The 19,061-nt window shown below is 35.9% G+C and overlaps 1 long non-coding RNA gene across 1 annotated transcript; it reads left to right on the top strand.

Moving 5' to 3' along the window:
• The first annotated feature begins 6,823 nt into the window (after positions 1-6,823).
• Positions 6,824-17,286, top strand: LOC125384862. The gene is made up of 3 exons (XR_007223680.1): positions 6,824-7,303; positions 7,370-7,577; positions 16,758-17,286. It is a non-coding gene; the product is annotated as an uncharacterized LOC125384862 (long non-coding RNA).
• Positions 17,287-19,061: the final 1,775 nt, after the last annotated feature.

Here is a 19,061-nt window from a genome sequence, read left to right as displayed (position 1 = left end):
TCGCTGTATTAACTAACTAACACAAATTCTGAGCACAATAATCCGTTCATAACATTTCTGCGTGTCACGAACGCGGTTCGATTGCTTGGAACTCGTTCGTCATCGTTTCGTCAAGCAATGAATGTCATAGTCCCATCCCCGACATATTTTTCATCGCCTCCTTCCAACTGATCGTGATTAATCGGTGGGTTCAACCATTGAAAGCAATGGAAACGGCGCAGGTAGAGCGAATAAAGGGACAGAATTAATTACCGGATGCACTCGTTGCGCACGGATCCTGACTCCTTCATCTTGGAAAGTGGTATCGGATACCGGAAGAAGATTTCTTTAGAATAGCCATCATAAAAATGGAAAACGTAAATAAAAGCATAAAGATCGTGATTTGATGAAACGAGTGTAATCCTCGAAACAAGTGAATTAAAGAGAAACATCTACAATTGTTTAATAAATCAAGCTTCTTCCTTGTCTCAGTAAGATATTGTTCAAAATTGTGACTTATCCAAATATATTCGTCTCATTAACACAACATAGTCGCATTGTTATATAAAGTTATTTGGCCAAGTCCATGTTTCGTCAATAAACGTGTTTCATCGATCATAACTCTTTCGCAATGCTTTGAATAAGTTTAAACATTCTACCATTGAATACCATTCAAATAATTTTCATCATCGGGCATAAAATACATGTGAAATAATTACCGCGCGCTAATGAAGGATGACTGTAATAATTACGCATGTCGTTAATACTTTAAAAGTCAATCGAAATTATATGATCGGCGGTCCAATGGAAGTGTGCTTTGGCATAAATCTGGCGCTAATTCACACGTCAATTAGATGCACGCACATCATCTACACACGTTCAATGACGCAAATGTCTCTCACTCTCTCCCTCTCTCTCTCTCTCTCTCTCTCTCTCTTTCAATACGATTTATATAATATAGCCGGAGAACACACATGCACACGATATAGGGATCCGTAAACGCAGTGATATTATTTATAAATGGGATAGAAATAACAAGCTTAAATTCATGAGGATTAATGAACAATAATTTGCTGGTCAATACGCGGTTCATTAATTAACACTGTAATAACGTAATAGGTAACCCGTTAATAGAAACTTACAGATGTTCGAGCATTTATCAAACTACACAGATTGAATATGAATCTTTTTTCTTCCATAGTGCTTACTGTGCTTACAAGCGATGTTTGCGTTCGATCGAAATAATTCGATCGTTTAATAAGAAAACATTGGTCGATTCTTCGAGGAGAAATTTAATAAAACAGGGATTTGTTGTTCCACGGTTTATTCTTACTGTTTGAATTCTGCAGAAATCGGTGAGATAGCACTGTTGAAATATTGGCATTCCAAGAGTAAATATAATAGTATCTCTGTGAAACTCGTTCGTTAAGGTAAAAAGCACTGTATCGTATTTACATCGCCGGGATGTGCAAATTTTGAGATCACGCTCGAATTTTCGGGCATTGCTGCAATAATTAACTAATTAACGAGGAATCTTTAATTAGGCATGTATATAATTATGCTATAACGAATTTGGATGTACAATTCTCATTTAAAATTCAAACTGACCAATTATAATTTCTCTAATTCTCTAAATTTAATGACAATTTTATTTTAAATTTTATGTTTTACTATTACTTTACTATTCAACTTTATTTTTAATTTTCAACATTCGAGAGATAAAAACGATGAACTTCCATAAGTACATTTATTGCAAATAAATACGGGGTCACGAACAATAGTAAAGTCCAAGCTAAATTTTGAAAGATATAAATACTTCTTTTGCTTCTTAATTTTGATATTGATCGATGTGATTTTTTAGTTGACTCGATTATTACAGTTTTCACGTGGCAAATTGTTTCTGCAGTTTTAAATACAAACGCGTGTTTTTATATTGCTTTAATCATTGGATTTTTTACGGACAGCCGATTTGAAACATTTACTATAGTCGTAACGGAGTAATAAGAACTCCAACTTATTTTATTACAGAGCTTTAAAAGCATGTAACGAAAAATGGAGGTATTCTCAAGTTTTTCGTTCTGGAGTATCGTATAACTTAAAAATGCTTGGATTGCAAGATTTTTAATAGCATGTATAATACGCTTCCAACTACCATAAAGCACAGTCTAGAATATACGAGATATTTCCGGAGTTGTTAATAGAAAAGAATTCCGATTCCTTTTACACATATAATAATGAAAGAACTTTTAACAAGGAAAGAAGGAAATAAAATTTATTTACACTCTTTTTTATAATATAACATTCCTCTTGCTATTCTCCACAATAAAGAAAATATAAAATATCGCGTTTCTTTTACGTATATGATACTGAATGAACTTTTAAGAAAGAAAAAAAGACATAAAATTTATTTACACTTCTTTCATAGGAATAGATCTTTATTATTCTTTAGAATAAGAAAAGTATAGTACATTTTGTATTTCTAGACGTCAAATTTATGCTTTATTTTTATGTATTATAGAACATGCTTGTCAAAAAATATTCATAGTGTTTTTTCTATAAATTTTAGATTCAATTATAATATTGTTTAATATTCAATTTGTACATGTGCTAACGTCATTATACTTTCATAAAAACTCAATCAATCAAAAAGTCAATTTGAAAAGTCTTTATACACTCCCCGAATTTTATTAACTTATACTATTGCACATTTAAGGGTTGTATTTAGACTTTTCGGTCCTCTTAAAAAGAACATCTCAAATTTTTATTCTGTCTCATTTTATTCCATTTCGCAACTTTGAAGTTTCACGTCACACCTCGTTATGCCATGTAATTGGACACAGAGAAAATTCTACAAAATTTCTTTCGGGAAATACGCGGATAAAGCGATCAAATTGATATAAACTCGGTTAACCGTCGCGGAGAAGAAAATTAATGGTTTCAAATGGATTCCAGATTCATCTTCCTTCCTTCGAACAGCTGCTTCTTCTTGTTTCAACGATCGTCTCGTTCCTTTCGGGGCGTAATATTAATTTTCATTGTAATTATCCTGCCGTATTGCAGGCGACGCGTTGTTTCATCGCATAGTAATCATCGGGGTGGCGTAGTCGCGATAAGAATGCCGTTTCTCACGTTACAAACAGGATCCTTTGTTTATGATAACGGAAGCAGATCGCGAACGTAGGAAAATTGTATTTTGAAATATGTGTGCGAGCAATATAGTTGAAAGTGGAAGAGATAAAAGTGCAATAAAAATCTGGACTTTACGAGACTTTGTAGAATAAAATAGTCATTCCGCTGTCATCCTCGAATTTTTCATATTATAATCACGCTTTCGTTTCAATCGAGAAAATGGTTTCTTATATTTTTAAAATATCTTTACTCCTGCTTAAACTTAAGTAAATTTTTTTAACGATAGAAATATAAGATACGGTTAAAAATGATTCAAAGAATGCGTGACGCGTTAACTCTTGCCGTTGAAACGTAGAATTAAATTTTCCTTTTGTGATGAAATGTGGAATCGCGAGTTATGCTATTTGAGTTAAATTATGAAATTTTAATTAATGATATTGGTAAAGGAAAATAGTGAAATATGTTTAAAATTTATAGAATGAAGCTGTAAAATCAAATTTAGATTAAATCGCAGAATTTACTAAGGTTAATTAAATTGGTAAAATAAAATGGATAAATATTAGTTTATTTGAAACGATAACTCTACTTGTTGTTTTGTATCATTGTTTTTCATCCAATTCCGATATTAAATATTATTAAAAATAGTGGATACTATGTTAAACTCTAGCGTCTCGACGCCTGTGTACTGATTTGTATCTTTCAATTTTTATTACCATTCTTCTCTGCATTTTGAAATGCAAACTCATTCGAAATCAAATGCACTGCACAAATTAATAGCTTCGTATTTGTACTTGTCTGAAATGTCCTGATTAAACATTCAGATTGCTATTATCCAATACGCTGCAATACACTTTGATTTACCAACATTTGTACCGAAGAAAAATGGCCCTTTTATATTCTCTCCATTCTTTTTTCTCTGTCAACGTTCGTAACGAACATACGAAACGAAGTTACGGAAAAACAATATTTCACCAACGTCCATACATAACCTGAAAATACCCCATCGTTTATAGTAGCCTCTGCGATATAGGCAGAACCTAAATTAAAGCATCAAATATAGCGATGCCGAATGATACAGTGACATCCAGGGTTACATATGCAGCATTTTATCTTTTCCAGTAGGCAGTGGAGTATAGTTAACCTGTTTGCCTTGTAACATAGAGCCACGTTCTATTCAATAAAAACCCTATTGTTTGATCTATAATTCTTGTTTCTGTCTTTCGGATTCCAGTTTATTTGACATTATTTGACTTAGGATTGTTAATCATTACCCGTCACATTACTATGATCACTAATTATCGATCCTATTATATGCAGGCATACTTACGTTATACTGTATAACACTGATTGTTTAAAACTACTCAACTCGAATCTAACGATATTACAATTTCCATCGTACCATGTTTCCAACCTACCATTTTCTATTTATTTCATATGCATTTCAATATTCTAATTAATATTCCAATCGTCTCATTTCTGATCCTTATTTCTAAAGCTCTGTTACCTTCTTGCTCGCTATCCTAAAACCGAATCTTTAAGTGGAACGTAATTCGACTGTAGAGTTACTACGTATTATGAAAATACGATATGATATACGACAAGCTGTACTCTATACGACCGACGTAGTGTATATGTCGTACTTATTAACGCCATTACAACCTCCATTCAGTGGCGGTTCGAATCAGATAAACGTGCCAAGAGCGTCGTTATTAACAAGCGTTGATTGGTCACAACCGGACGGTCTGTCATCGATCGACATGAGAAAATGATTCAACGCTATCTCTCGAGCTCGACAGCCTCCAGTTTCGCCGGTAGATGACGATCCGTAACGGTAACGAACAGGTTTAATCAGTGTCAGAAATATCCTGCGGGCTTGTACGTCCTGCCATGGCACATACTTTAAATCCACCGCACGATATCACGATCCGCAAGCGCGATTCGAATGTAGAAGCAGCGGCAGGCAATTATAGGATTATTCCTATTGAATTTCCCTGGGGAGGAAAAAAAAAGAGAATGAAAGAACTCGAACGGTTTACCAGTTCTTTTCTCTTTTTTTCCGTTACCGTCGGGCTTCCCGTGCGTTTTGTTTAAATCATACCCATTGTTGCGGAACGACGTGTGAGGATTTCGTAGCGGGAAAGTACGAAAATATGGCTCTCCCTTTTCGTCGTTCCACCAGGCCAATGCAAATTGAAACTAGGTCGAAATTAAATGAACATGCCTGTTACCCCGGTTTGAGAACATGTAAGTGGAGGAAGTGAAAAGAAACGCGTTACAATGTTGTGGTTTCGTTGCTTTTGTAAACTGTTTGTTTCGCTGAATCGTATAAAAGAGGGAAAAAGAGGAGAATTTGGAAAGAATATTTTTGTGGAATTGTTTTCCTCTAATTGTGCATATTGAACGTGTATGATTAGTAAATTGTACAGAATAATTTTCGAATATTAGTGGAAATATTATATTATGGATTTTTATTACTCGCAATTCTATCTAAATTGTAGATTTTTATTGTATTGCGATTGTGTGTTTGCGTCATTAATACTCTAACAATCCTGAGCATTGTGGGAAACTTCTAGCCGATAACATTTTGTTTGGCGTTCTCATTGACCACTTGACCGTAACACGATTACAGAACAGAATTCACAAGCCTCTTAACGTGATGGCATTATGTACTGCTGGAATCATGAATGTGAAAGCAAACTTACTATGTTGAAGTAACCTACATACTCATTAGTCAATGATACTATAGGTAAGTGGGAATACAGATCTACTGTCACAGTGACAAAGATCCTTAAAGATATTACATAATTCATTACATCTCACATTTTTATTATTCGTTAATCATTTTATTCAGAGTCATTAAAAATCATAAAGGAGAAACAGAAAATTGCATGAAACTCTTTTACGTTATTACAACATATTATTTTTACAACATATTATTTACTGAAAATTTGATTAGCAGTGAACGCGTTAAACTACCAAGAGAATTAAATTTATCTTCACAAAACAGCCCATTACGACCCTAACCGCACAACGTCATGCTTCATAATATTTACATTCCCACGCAAACTATATCCTAGGATTAATTTTCAGTCACCAGAAAAGCATCAGCCACTGCCTTCAATTATCATTCCACCACAAATCTACGCTCCCGCATCTTCGATCTTTCGTTCCCCTCCCCGCCTTCTCTTCCATCGCATCTTGAGAACTTTCTCGTTCCAACATCGAGTTTGTAATTGGCACCACGAAACACGCTGCTGGATCATAATAAACTTTGCACATACGTTTCGTCCTGCCTATCTTCTCGCCTTTTGCACCATTTCCATCTCGAAGTTACCCCGTCTTCGTCGGCCTGTCTTCGTTTCCTCGTCGCTCTGGCATCTCTGTTTGATGGTACGAGCACAGGGTGGATACGTTCATAGAGAAAGAGAAAGGAAAAGAGAAAGAGAGAGAGTGGGAGTTAAAGCAGACCGTAATAATTTTGAATTCGGTTAACCCGACTCTGACACCGAAGCGAGCTTCTCCGCTCTACTTCGCGAACGAGCACCCCATTTTCCTTGCACCGTTGGTCTGTTACCCCATTTCTCTCTCTCTCTCTCTCTCTCTCTCTCTCTCTCACTCACTCTCTCACTCGCTTGCTCTGGAACTGCTGCACGCCGAGATAACCGCAATGAATCATCGCCCCGATAAGCAGACACGCTCATTCATGAACGTTCAGGCAGCCTCGCGGACCATATCGTATCGCGACACGGTCCGATTTTGGTGAACACCGTACCTCTGACTTTGGCGCAGCCGGACTCGGTGACATCGGACTTGGAACGAGGAACTTCGAATGATAAGGCACCTGTCTATTTGAAGGTAAAGCTGCTATCGCGAGTTGCCTTCGAGATTATTTTTCTCGTTAGTGGACATTAGATAACGACTACCCACGTCACTATCCAAGTTGGCGGCGTCAGCCATTACGAGTCTTAAGAATTTGGGAGGAGATACTCGCCGACGACCTGGATGGATGGTTTAATTGGGAAGCATCCGTCTAACAAGCGGAAGATTCGGATTCGAATCCCGGTCCGACAACCCGATCCGCCGAATATTTTTCTCCAGACAGTGGTACGGACAGTCGTCCGTTAGCGAGAGATACTTTCGAGAGTAAATTCGCGATAGTTTTACTCTCGAATGGATATCTACCTGAAAAGACTTGGTACGTATACGATACGAGAAGCTGTCGTAAATTTTGAGGTGTAGCTGTTGACCGTGATAATTGTAGTTGCTGGCTGTAGATATCGCTGATGGAGTACCGCTGATTTTCTTCCGTTTTTGATGCATGAAGAAAAATCGGACTTTGGTCGCTGGGATTTGAACTCGTTCGTAACCTAAGGCGCTAACCACTGCGCTGCCGTTAGTGTCGAGGGATGGTATTTGCTTGTCGAGTGCCACCACAATTTGATTAAGGAAATGGCACAAAGGCAAAGGAAGTAAGTACTATACTTTATCGCTCATTGTCAGCGTAACTACACTGCTGATTATGGATATTAGGACATCTACTTATTACTCTAGAGCTGGGGGAAACTCAACGAATTTTATTTTAATGAATATCTTATATTAGAAGATACGTACGATATTGCACATTATTTAATATCCAGTATCATAGTATACTGTCATAAATTATTACTGCATAGCCTGGTTTTGAACTTTGAATGAAATGGGAACATCTTCAGATGGTTGCTAATTCATTGTATCACGAGCTACATTGAGGTCGACGTACTCTCACATAGATTTATAATCACAGTTTATACATTCTGATCTGATTTTACGCTCTCGTTGAAGTCATACTTTGCGTGGTACATTTTTCCGATTATTATGTCGGTATTGGAGAAGTTTGTTGGATACTCTATTATAGTAGTTACAAGAGTTACGTGAGAATGTAACTCATTGACTAGTTTTGGGATTATATGCCTGCCGCTTCTGGTGTATGATTTATCGTAGCAGAAAATAAAGCATTCATAACTATTTTTAAACGTAATATTTTCTATGTTGTAGCGAGCAAATTTTATTAGTATCAATTAATTAGGACATTGTATTATAAAAATATAGTATTAAAAAAATCCATGATATATCTTATTATTTTAATAATCAGTAAACATAGGGTCTAAGGAGTTACAATTTGCGTTGCGAGGATTAGGAATGAACAGAAAACTCGTTAGTGTTATAGAGACTTTCGATTGAACATTGTATTACGTTGTGAGCTTTTATTTCCGTTTCGGAAAATAAAATGGACCACGAGAGAAATTGAGAATTGGAGTTTGTTAATTGAGAACGTGAATAGAGTTTTTTTGCAAGTTTTATATTTGCGTCATTGATGTATATATTAGGTCATCCGAAAAGTTTCTTTTGTTTTATAAGGAAATAATGAATGAACAACACTTCCCGTTTTATATTATTTTATCGAATTACATATGATCCATTTTGTTCTATCAAAATAAAGTTCACAACGTTCGATAGATTAGGTTTCATGTTTGTATAAAGATGCATCGTTGTAAAAGACGTATCTGTAAAAGAAAGACACTTTTTGGACAATCCAATGCTTAGATTTGTGCACAAACGTGATCAGGAATAATTTATTAATAGAAAATTTTCTTCCACGAATTAAATGTTTTAAATAAAAGTCGCTACATTCGATAGATAATAACAGCATTAAGCAAACATATTTTATGATTTTCCAGGCCAAAAATTATGATAATAAATATAGAACAAATAGTGTGGCAGTGTTAAAATAAATTTTTTCCCTTTAGTCTGAAAGTGGTAGGACATAAATCAGCGTAAAGCTGTGAAACTGCTAGAAGACTCAAACGATAAAACTTTTCCGTCGAGCTGCTTCGCTTTGGTCCGAGATTAATAATATACACGATGTGAACGCGTCTTAAGCGTCTCTGTTTTAATTAAATTGAAATCCGCAGTAAAGCTTATTAGACGCTCTATTAAAAGAGCCTGGACACGGCAAAGAGAATTATTAATGTGTTAAAAGAAAAAGGAGAACGTTAGTAGAAAGTAATAACGATTTAAAGATAAGTTGTAAAAATAATCTATGTTTCACGATTCTATTTGAACATCTGTTCGGCTATTTGGTAAAACAATTAAACGCTAATAAACTGAAAGTAATAAGTTAGATCATAGACAATAATACGGTTCCTTTTGTACTTTGAGTAAAAATAAGTAGTTATTTATTAGTAATTAATCAATGTTTGCCATTCTTCTTTTAAGTTTTCCATTTTTCTTTTACAAAATTAGTCTGGTGACAAGTTCCATTGTTTTAAACTAAGCTCTTAAAAAAACACATTTTTATGGAAGAGTCCAGTATATGTATTTGGTATATGTATTTGTATATATTTATATCGTATTATAAATACGTGTCTTTTTTATGAAAATAACTCCATTGATAACACAGTGGACGACACATTTGTTAAAATATATTTTGTGCCCATATTTTCCATATTTACCATTGCCATCCAACGTTCAAATAAGAAATATACGAATAATTATACGTTAATTTAACATATTTCCCGTCGCTGCTCGATATTTAAACAAGAAGTTTAACCAACAAAAGTGTAAATTGAAAATGTCTCCATATATCAAACAATTAAAATTATTTATTTAAAATCACTTTACATATAAATTAATTCTAAATATTCCATAAAAATAAAATTCGTATTGTGCGTATTGTTTTTCGATTGTATAAATTAATCAAATAATAAACGGATTAGTCAAGTGAAATCTGTTTAATTATGTAAAAATCAATGAAATTCTATGTTTCGGGAGGTGTATCGTATACAGAATAGTACTAGGAGGAATTTCGATCGATCCATCGAATAATTCTCTATTGTATTCTACGGTATTAATTGAAAGATCAAGTTCATTCTACGTAGATTACGCGATGTCGTCTATGCTGCAGAGCTCGGTTGGGCATAATTCCATGCATAATGCGATCTTCTAGCATTTCCATTGACTTCTACTTATCTCCTATATTAACAGACAAAATTTACTCTCATTTCATAAAAGAATACAATAGAAATAGAGAACATAGTACGCCATACAGTAAAAGAAATCTTTTTTCAATTCAAGTATTCTAATTTTGAGTGGATACCTGATGTAAAATGGACATCTAATATATTTTCATTTCATAAAAATAATATTAAGAATAGCGTTAGCCAACAATTGTTGCTCCTTGCAAACTACGAAATAGTTAAAAGAACTTCACTTTAAACTTGGAAGGTAAAATGAGTGATTTATAATAACAAGTTTATATTAGTGAAGCGGTTTCAAATTTCTTCCAAATTTACGCGCACGCGATACTCTTTGAAAATCGACGCGGAACACGATTCGATCGATTTCGATAACTCTCAAACCGGAACAAACTAACCACCGCGAAACGACGAATCAGCGCGTAACGTTCGTATTCCACCGCTAGTGGAATCGATTTCAAAAAGTTCCTGCACGCGAGTTAGTCGTTCCGGTTGCATCAGGCAATTTCGATAATTCGCAAACGTTGTCGCCTTTTCAATCGATGACCGCCCGGCACAGGAAATCATCTCGGTCGCCTTCGTTCTAAATTACGCGAGATTAAAGTGCCAATGCTGATAGCGTTCTCGTTTAATCTTCGTTCTACCTTTGACCCACGTTTATTACCTATTTATGACTTATCCTCTATAATTACGATTTAATGGAACGATATATATCAAAGTGCGCGTTTATTCAGAGACTTTTTCCATGCTACGTCTTTTAGTTCGTTTTTCCAAACTTTAACATCAGAAGGAATAATATTTAGTGTGTTCACAATCAAGTTGATAGACTATATATATTGCACGTGTATGCGTATTACGACTCCAGTGTTATAGGCAGGATATACAAAATTTATTCGGCAATGTATGAATTAACAATTCGACAAAAGTTCGTGGAGTAGAATACATGAGCTGTCCTACTCGTATTGAAATGGAAAGTACAAATTTAGGAACAAACTTTCACGTTGAAGGGTGGTTTGTTCTCTTAAACCTGAGTTATCGCAGCTAAGAAAATATTTAATACTTTTGGCTATTTTTCAAGTTTGGGCCGTCCACGACCTTTTCTTTTCAGAGCTGTAGCTCATTTCCAAGTCTCCATGTTTCTCAATTTCATTATATACATCATAATATAAACTTCTCGACGCATTTATAGCAAAAATATGACATAAATAACAGTTATAACATCAGCATGTTGCTCATATACTAATAAAACAAAGAAACAAGAATAACATAAAAATCACCCTAAACTAAACCAACTCGCAAAGGATATCCTACAAATATTCTTCAGAATTCGACAACTCGAACGCAATGTTACAGTCATCGGGATAGAACGGGATATTCACAACACGTGCCAAGAACTCTCAAAACTTCAACTCATTTCCTGATCCCTCGAAACCCCTCGAAGAGAAGCTCGCGTGTCGCGGTGTGCTCTCAAGTTTCACGGAAATTTCGTCGAGGAATCTCGCATCAAGCAGTTAACTCGAGTTAATCAGGTCGTCCATTTGGTTTCTCGTTATTCATCAAGATTTTTGCTACGATTGTTCCGCTCTCTGATGAGTCGTGTCCTTTGAACGACTGCTTTTGCTAATGTGGACCGTATCTGGCGGAAAAACGACTGCTTTAATGGCTGAAACGCAATCGTGAAACGGGAAACGAAGACAAAACGAGTATGAGAAACGTTGAAGAAAAATATACAGTCGAGGAGAAAAATAAAGGGACAAGTAGTAGAAACAGGTATTAATCAGGTTTAATGAAATTAGTACTAGTGTTATATACTTGAATATTATTTATTATCAGCGTATTTTTATACAAATTTTTATACAAATTCATATTTTCAAGGATAGGATTAAAGATATAAAATACAAATACAAAATCTTTTTATCCGCTAATTTGGATATTTTATTTCCGCTATCTGTTCACTCATTGTTGTTCCCAACTGTAAAATCATGTCCTCAGAGAACGCGTTTTAATGATGTATCACTGTCGCGCGCGTTTGAGGATATATTCGATGCTAAAACAACGAGTAATGGGAACAAAATGTAATATAATTTCCGGTTGGAAATGCTGGGCAGGCGAACAAAGAAATTTCGTGTTGAAAGAACGAGCTAAGAGAAGAGAAGATTGATTTATTCACACAAAAGGAAATTTCTTCGGAGTGCATCGTAATCGAATTCTGGATAAAGTTTATGTCTTGCAAGAGGAACATAAAACTTACGCGACATGGATAAATGAACGCTTGGAAATGATTGTGGAAGAATGTAGAACTATCAGTGATCACGACTGACATTATTTAAGAACAAACTGGGAAAGTAATGTCTGCTTTTGATAATACTCGGAGAAGGTTCGAGTGGATCATATGTGACAAAATCATTTCACGAAGATGACGTTTAGAACTAAATTTCTCTAATAATACGACGCGATCAAATCAAGAAAAAGAAATAAGAAAAGGAGAAAGGTAAAAAGCGGTAGATCATGAAACGTAGAATCCAAAAGGGTAAAAGGGATGGGTGGCATCTTCACTTTTCACACGACGTCACACTCGTTATTTCATGCTCGTTAACCCCGGCCATCGGGTAGCGGACAGTTCGTAGCCGGCCGCGTTGCTTTTTAATTAAAAATTCTAGCCGCCTGTAGACAGTAATTTGAATTCATAGGTGGCAGCCATTGTCTTGGCAAACGGCGCGTTCTCTGGCAGCGGTTTTTTAAAAAGATGGTCACAGTGGGCGAACGTGATACTGGGACAGGAAGGGGCGAAGAAGGAGGCCGTGACACGGCGACGATAACAATAATTATCCTTCCATTTTTCTTCGCCAATTTGGTCGTGAAACACGTGACGCATTTCGCGTATCCGTTCGCCTGTATCCTTCCTGTGGCCTCGCCTTCACTTCCGGCTAGATTAGAAACGGTCCAATTGTTGTCCTCGCAAATTTCCACGAAAATTTCCTTGGAAACATTTACAAACCTTTCACGTGAACGTGATAAGAGAAGTTCTCGTTTAGCCCACTGTGATTCTGCTAATTTTCCTTCGCTGGGATTTCAGAGCGTCCAATTTGCAAGGGTGTAATGATGAGTGATGGAATAAACGAGGCATTGTTAACACTGTTGAAAGAATTGAGAGATGATCCTTATACCAGTGACTTGCAAGTAGATGATCTTCGTTGTGTGATAGAAGATTCTTGTAAATTCATCTTTTTTCGTTCTTGGTTCTTTTCTTCGTAAATGGAAGATGCTTATTTCGAATTAATTAATTAGTGAAGATACAATATAAGAGTCGTTACTTAAACACGTTAAATTTACGAAACGAAATAAAGAGATTTAGATCGAGATCAAACTGCAGATAGAAACTGACTGTTATTATAAAGAATTAATAGAAACCGTACTTGAATAATAATTTGAATGGATAGGAGCATACAGCGATATCAAACCATTCAAAATCATTCAAAGGTACTTCCTGGGTCTATATGGTCCTCGAGAGTGTATAACCTAGCGAATATCCTATACTTTCTACCACACTCTACTGACGTGTACCACGTTCTGTGACTATAACTTGATATTCTGTGCCAGACCCTTGATACCTCTTGTAAAATACGAACTGAAATTATCCGTATCTGCAACTCGATCGCGCGCAACATGTTAATACTAAAATTGATAAAATCAGAACATATTTCAGTAGTGAATTATTTGAAAAAGGAATATTCTCTCGTCGAGGGCAAATTAAGGAAAAGATTCGAGGAAAACTTCTAAATAAAATATTAAGGCAAACAAGTTTTATATACAAATTAATTTACGTATGACTGATTCATCCATAGTAATTGATGTTTTAAATACACATTTATGCGAAAAGAGCATGCAAGATGCGTAAGATCTTCCGATTCCTATCGTGTCGAGCATGAGCCTCTGTACTTCCATTCTGCAGCTCGTTCCAGTGCAAGACAAACTTTAACTGCAAAGAGCATATCCAAAGGCGGAAAATATGTACGCGGCTTTTGAAACCTTCAGAGGATAAACTCGACGGCTAAATGTACTGGAAAAATGGAGTTTGATGATGCAATATGAGACGAAGACGCTCATCTAAGAGAAAGTACACAAATGGTCTCTGCTTCGGGTTAAATTTTTATCCCCTCGTTTAGTTTATAGTCCACTAATATCGTAGCAGTTTCTTTAATAATGACGTTTTGCACGATACTTTAATAATTTGGGAAGGACCTGTAATTTCCGTGTAATTCACAATAAATTTCATCCAATTTTGTTAAAGTAAAACATTCCTTCGAAGGCTTTACACATTTAACGAAACAAGTCTAAAATTATTACATCATAACATTTTCATATAACTGTATATCATATATAAATGAAATACAATAAAATTATTTGACATCTGAAAAAATTATCGAGTCGAGTAGAATCTTCTATCTTCGACTAATTAATAACAAATAGCAGTATCGAGCTTTTTACCGAATTTTATTCGATTTAAAAACCTTTTCAAACTCTCCAAATTCATCTCGAAATAAATGCGAATCTAAAATTATCGTATTATGTTGTCGCAAAAGTTTCTTTCGTTTCATACTGTATATAATTCAATAAAATGATATAAAACAAAAAATGTCCATCTATTAATTCCTTAGAGAACGAAAGAAACTCTTGGGACAACCTAATATCATAACATCTCCATACATTAATATTCTAAATAAAATACTGGCATAATAAAATTATTTGCCACGAAAAAAAGTAATCAAATTCGATTAAAGTGTCTTATACATGCAAAGAAAATTCTATCCAAATTTTCTACGAGTAATTCGTGTGATAAATAGGCAAAAGAGAAAAAATCCACTCAGCTCGTTTCATCTCGATCGCGAACACAGTTACCGCGGTAATTTCTTCCACCTGCGCGACCCTCTGCAATCTCCACGTTTCTTTTCATAATTCATTTACTTCAGATCGCGTATCCTTTACGAGCCATCAACCTATCTCCACCTTCTACCTAAATCTGCATGTAATTTAGTTCGAATAAAGTGAATTTATTTGTACCGCTTCTTCGACGTAACTGAATAAGTGCTTTCGTTATTTTTCATTTCCTTTCATGATGTTCGTCCCTATTACACGGGATATCCGGCTTAAGAGCACCTTGCTTATTTGTTACACGCAGACATTTTCTCGAAACACGCCGATAGATAGTCTTCTTCCTTGGTATTCGGTTCTACTTCTTCGTTTCCGTATTTGTTCCGTCTTTGTGCGCTCTTTGTGCCCGATGACAGAAGAATTTCCTCTCGTGGATATTCGCTATTCGACATACTCGCTTAGTGCTTTTCTCGTGATGGGAGTTCAGTCGTAGAAACGGTATCACGTCCAACGATTCTAAGAAAACTCTTCTACGATTGTAGCGCGATTTAAAACGAGGAATGCAGACGTATTTGTTTTCGTTTCCTTTTCGTTTGTTTTATTAGAAAAAGTATTGCTTATTAGGTATAGCATACTTCCACTTTACTTGGTGTTAAATTGTTTTCCACGATATTGAACACGTTCGAAGAATTTCAAGCTTGAATGGAAGAATTGATTAGTTAGTCTAAAACGAGGTACAAGTAACATCTACATTTCTAGATTTTTAAATTCTCATATTCTTACTAATGTTTCTTACATTATATATTTTAATGAAATAATTCATACCGTAATAAAAAAGAATATAAAAAAAGGTAGTGACCAAAATTTACGATCGCGTCAACATTCTGAAATACGAATTTCTTTATTCGTAGAAATGGCACAGCTGGGTTTACAAGCACGCCATCGTTGAATTCTGTTCAGTTGTTAAGTAGACAGTGCACTAGAAACGTGTTCGAAATGTTTAGTGAAATGTTTATCTCTACGGAGCAATTCTAAAAGCGACGAGACTGCCTCGTTCACATAGTTTCACTTTAGAAGTTTCATATAACAAAAATTCACGTAGATCTTTCTTCAAATTAATATTATTCGCATGATCGAGTACTAAGATTCTGATTAAAAATGTTACGATTGAAAGATTTCTCAAATATCAAAATTTTCTTCTTATTAAATCTTTCTCTCTTGATACGATCGCAGTAGAAATGTATTCGACCTTTCTCGATAAACCACGCTCTCTTTTCTTATTGAGACTGTTTTTCGTAATGGGATTCATCTGTTTCCGAATGAATTCTTTTTTTAAATGAAGTACGTACATATACATATATAGGAGTGTCTTTTATTCGATAGAATTACTTATTATTTTGGTAGAATATTTATAAATAATGAAAGAAAATTTAACTCTTCCAATTATAATAAAAGACTACATTTTTCTGGAAATAACTAACTTCACATATAGAATTGATGAGAAACTATGACACACTTTTATTCTTCTTATTTGGTGAAACACCAGATAAAATCCCATTTCTTCCAAATTTGTCTGTTTCTCTCAATACTCTTCTGTCCTTTACGTCAAACATCTAAAACAACAACCGCAAGCAAACAAGACCAAAGTTAAAATCCATCAACGGCCTATCACAAGAACTTACGTCGACGGCTGTTCTCGCTTTCGTTCAACTTTAGCATTTTTTCCGAAAAAATTCCAGCGTCCCTCGCTTTTTCTTTTCCCAGCGCCGTTCGCGTCTCCGAGGATACAACGTGTCTCAACCAAGGTGCATTGCAGTCCTGTAATTGGACACCACTAATGCACCTCAACCTCGTTTGTCGAACGTGAAGGGAATGAAAAGGAAGAAACAGGAAAGATCGAGCAGCCGCAAAGAACGAGAGGGAAAGAAGGAAAAAGAGGAAGGAAGGATGGATGGAAAGGAGAAAATGAAAAAAAAGTGTAAGTCGATACGGAAGGCGTCGTTATTTGGTTTATTCGTTCATCCGATCTGTTTCCCCTTTGGCTCGCTAGTTTCTACGGTGCTAGTATATTTTTGTTTCCTCGTTTGAACCTTCTCATGCTTTATTTACCGAATACTTGTATTTATACTGCACGATATAAAGAGAAACTTTAATTGGCCAATTTAATGAAAATTTTCGGAATTTGAAATGTAATGTAGTGTCGACACAAAATCAGACGAGCATTTCATACGAAATTAATTTGTACATCGACTTATCGTGATATGAATTGAGCAGTCCGAGATTAATCGCGTGTTCCATACTCTAAAAAGATCATTCGTTTAGTTTTATATTTAACTAAATTCTAACTGCGTTCATTGCTAAATCTTTTCGCAACTTAGAAGAATATACTAGAATTTTTTACAGTAAGAAAAAAACAAAATTGTAACTAATTATCTCATATGGCTCTGATTCCTTTAATGGGCAGTTAGTTCTTCTACGTTATATTATATTTATCGTAAGTGTTCTAAGTAAAGTTTAGTGGGATTATCCCATTTTTGACAAGGTTCAGACACGTTATCTGCAGCGATAATCGCATGTTACTCACAGATCACCATAACTCACGTTTTACAAAGGGTTCGATCAATAAATTTATGTCAGAAACATTTCTAAGAAACGGTAGCTACGGATTAATATGAGTTATGCCCGCCACTCTTCATTCAAAATCGGATATTTAAAAACATGAAACTCGCGCGTTTCAACATTGCCCATTTAAATCGCACGATGTACATCGATTTCTGCAAGCACGTCTTATTTCGCAAATCTATCACATTGGATACTATTACCAGACGCAATTTATTGTTGAAACGAACTATCGACATCAGACGATGTGACCCTTAAGACGAAGCAAAATTGATCCGATGGGCTTCGTTAGATCGCCAAAAATACGTGAGATATTCCGGAGTCTCTTCTAAATGCTTCATCCTATATAAATACATATAAATAGCATATATAATGTATTGTAATAATTACAGAACTTTAACCAATTTCAATTACCATCATTTTATTCTATAATTTTAATCTATACGCGGACTAATTATACAATTCCTATCACATACGACGTCTAAAATAATCAATCTATAAAACACCTCGGCATAATGCAAACGAAAACACATAAACTGTATTCCAATTACTCTATCCACCATCGAAAGACACCATATATCTTCAACTCCTCTCCATCTATCACCTACGAACTCTCTTTCTTCTTTTAATTTCCAAGTTCTATGTTCTCGTTCCTGATCAATCCGACACCTCCTCCCGCTTTCTTCCTTTCATATCACCAGATCCGGGTTTCGTTCACCTTTCAGCTCAGCTATTCCATCTTGTCCGCTGTAACGCGTCGGAAACCGCCACCACTCGAGTTCCCGCGCGTCAGTCGATACTCTTCAGCGACGCGCGCGTTTTTCATATTTCATTCCTTCCGGCGGGCCTGTACCTCCCGCGGCTTTGTCGTTCGTTTGTCGTCGGCACCCTTAATTCTCTGTTTCGTCGGCAACACACACCGATTTTCTTCGTCTTCTCCTTCTCACATCGCTTTATTATCCGTCCTCTGCAATCCGGCAGCGCCGTGACTTTCTTCCTTTCCGCAATTTCCCCGTTCGTTCGTTTTTGTGCTTTGTCATCTGGCCAGTCCTCGAGTATTTTCCGCCATCTTTACCTCGACCGCCCTTCCGTGTTCTTTTTATTTCTCTCAGCTATCGCGGTCCAGAGCCTCGGATTTCATATTATTTCCTACGCGCTCCGTGTTTCCTCTGTACCGTGTGCCGCGTTCGTCTCCTGCGGCCCATTATCCTTCCCCCGAGCTGCTCCTTCCGTCTCCAATACGCGTCTCACATATATAACATCGTTGTTTTCCCTTACTCGGCTTCCACGACGTTTCGCTTTCTCATTTTCCACGTCTCGTAACAGAGCCTCCGCCAACTTTCTGATCCAGCCATCTCGTAGGAATGGTCGTTAGACGCGATTCGAGGTTAAATTCCGCGGTGAAAATTGCGTGTATGGTCTGATTTAAGTTTAAGTTAAGCGTAGTGT

The sequence above is a fragment of the Bombus terrestris genome, chromosome 4, assembly GCF_910591885.1.
Source record: "Bombus terrestris chromosome 4, iyBomTerr1.2, whole genome shotgun sequence".
NCBI lineage: Eukaryota > Metazoa > Arthropoda > Insecta > Hymenoptera > Apidae > Bombus > Bombus terrestris.
This window is presented reverse-complemented; position numbering and strand designations above follow the sequence as displayed.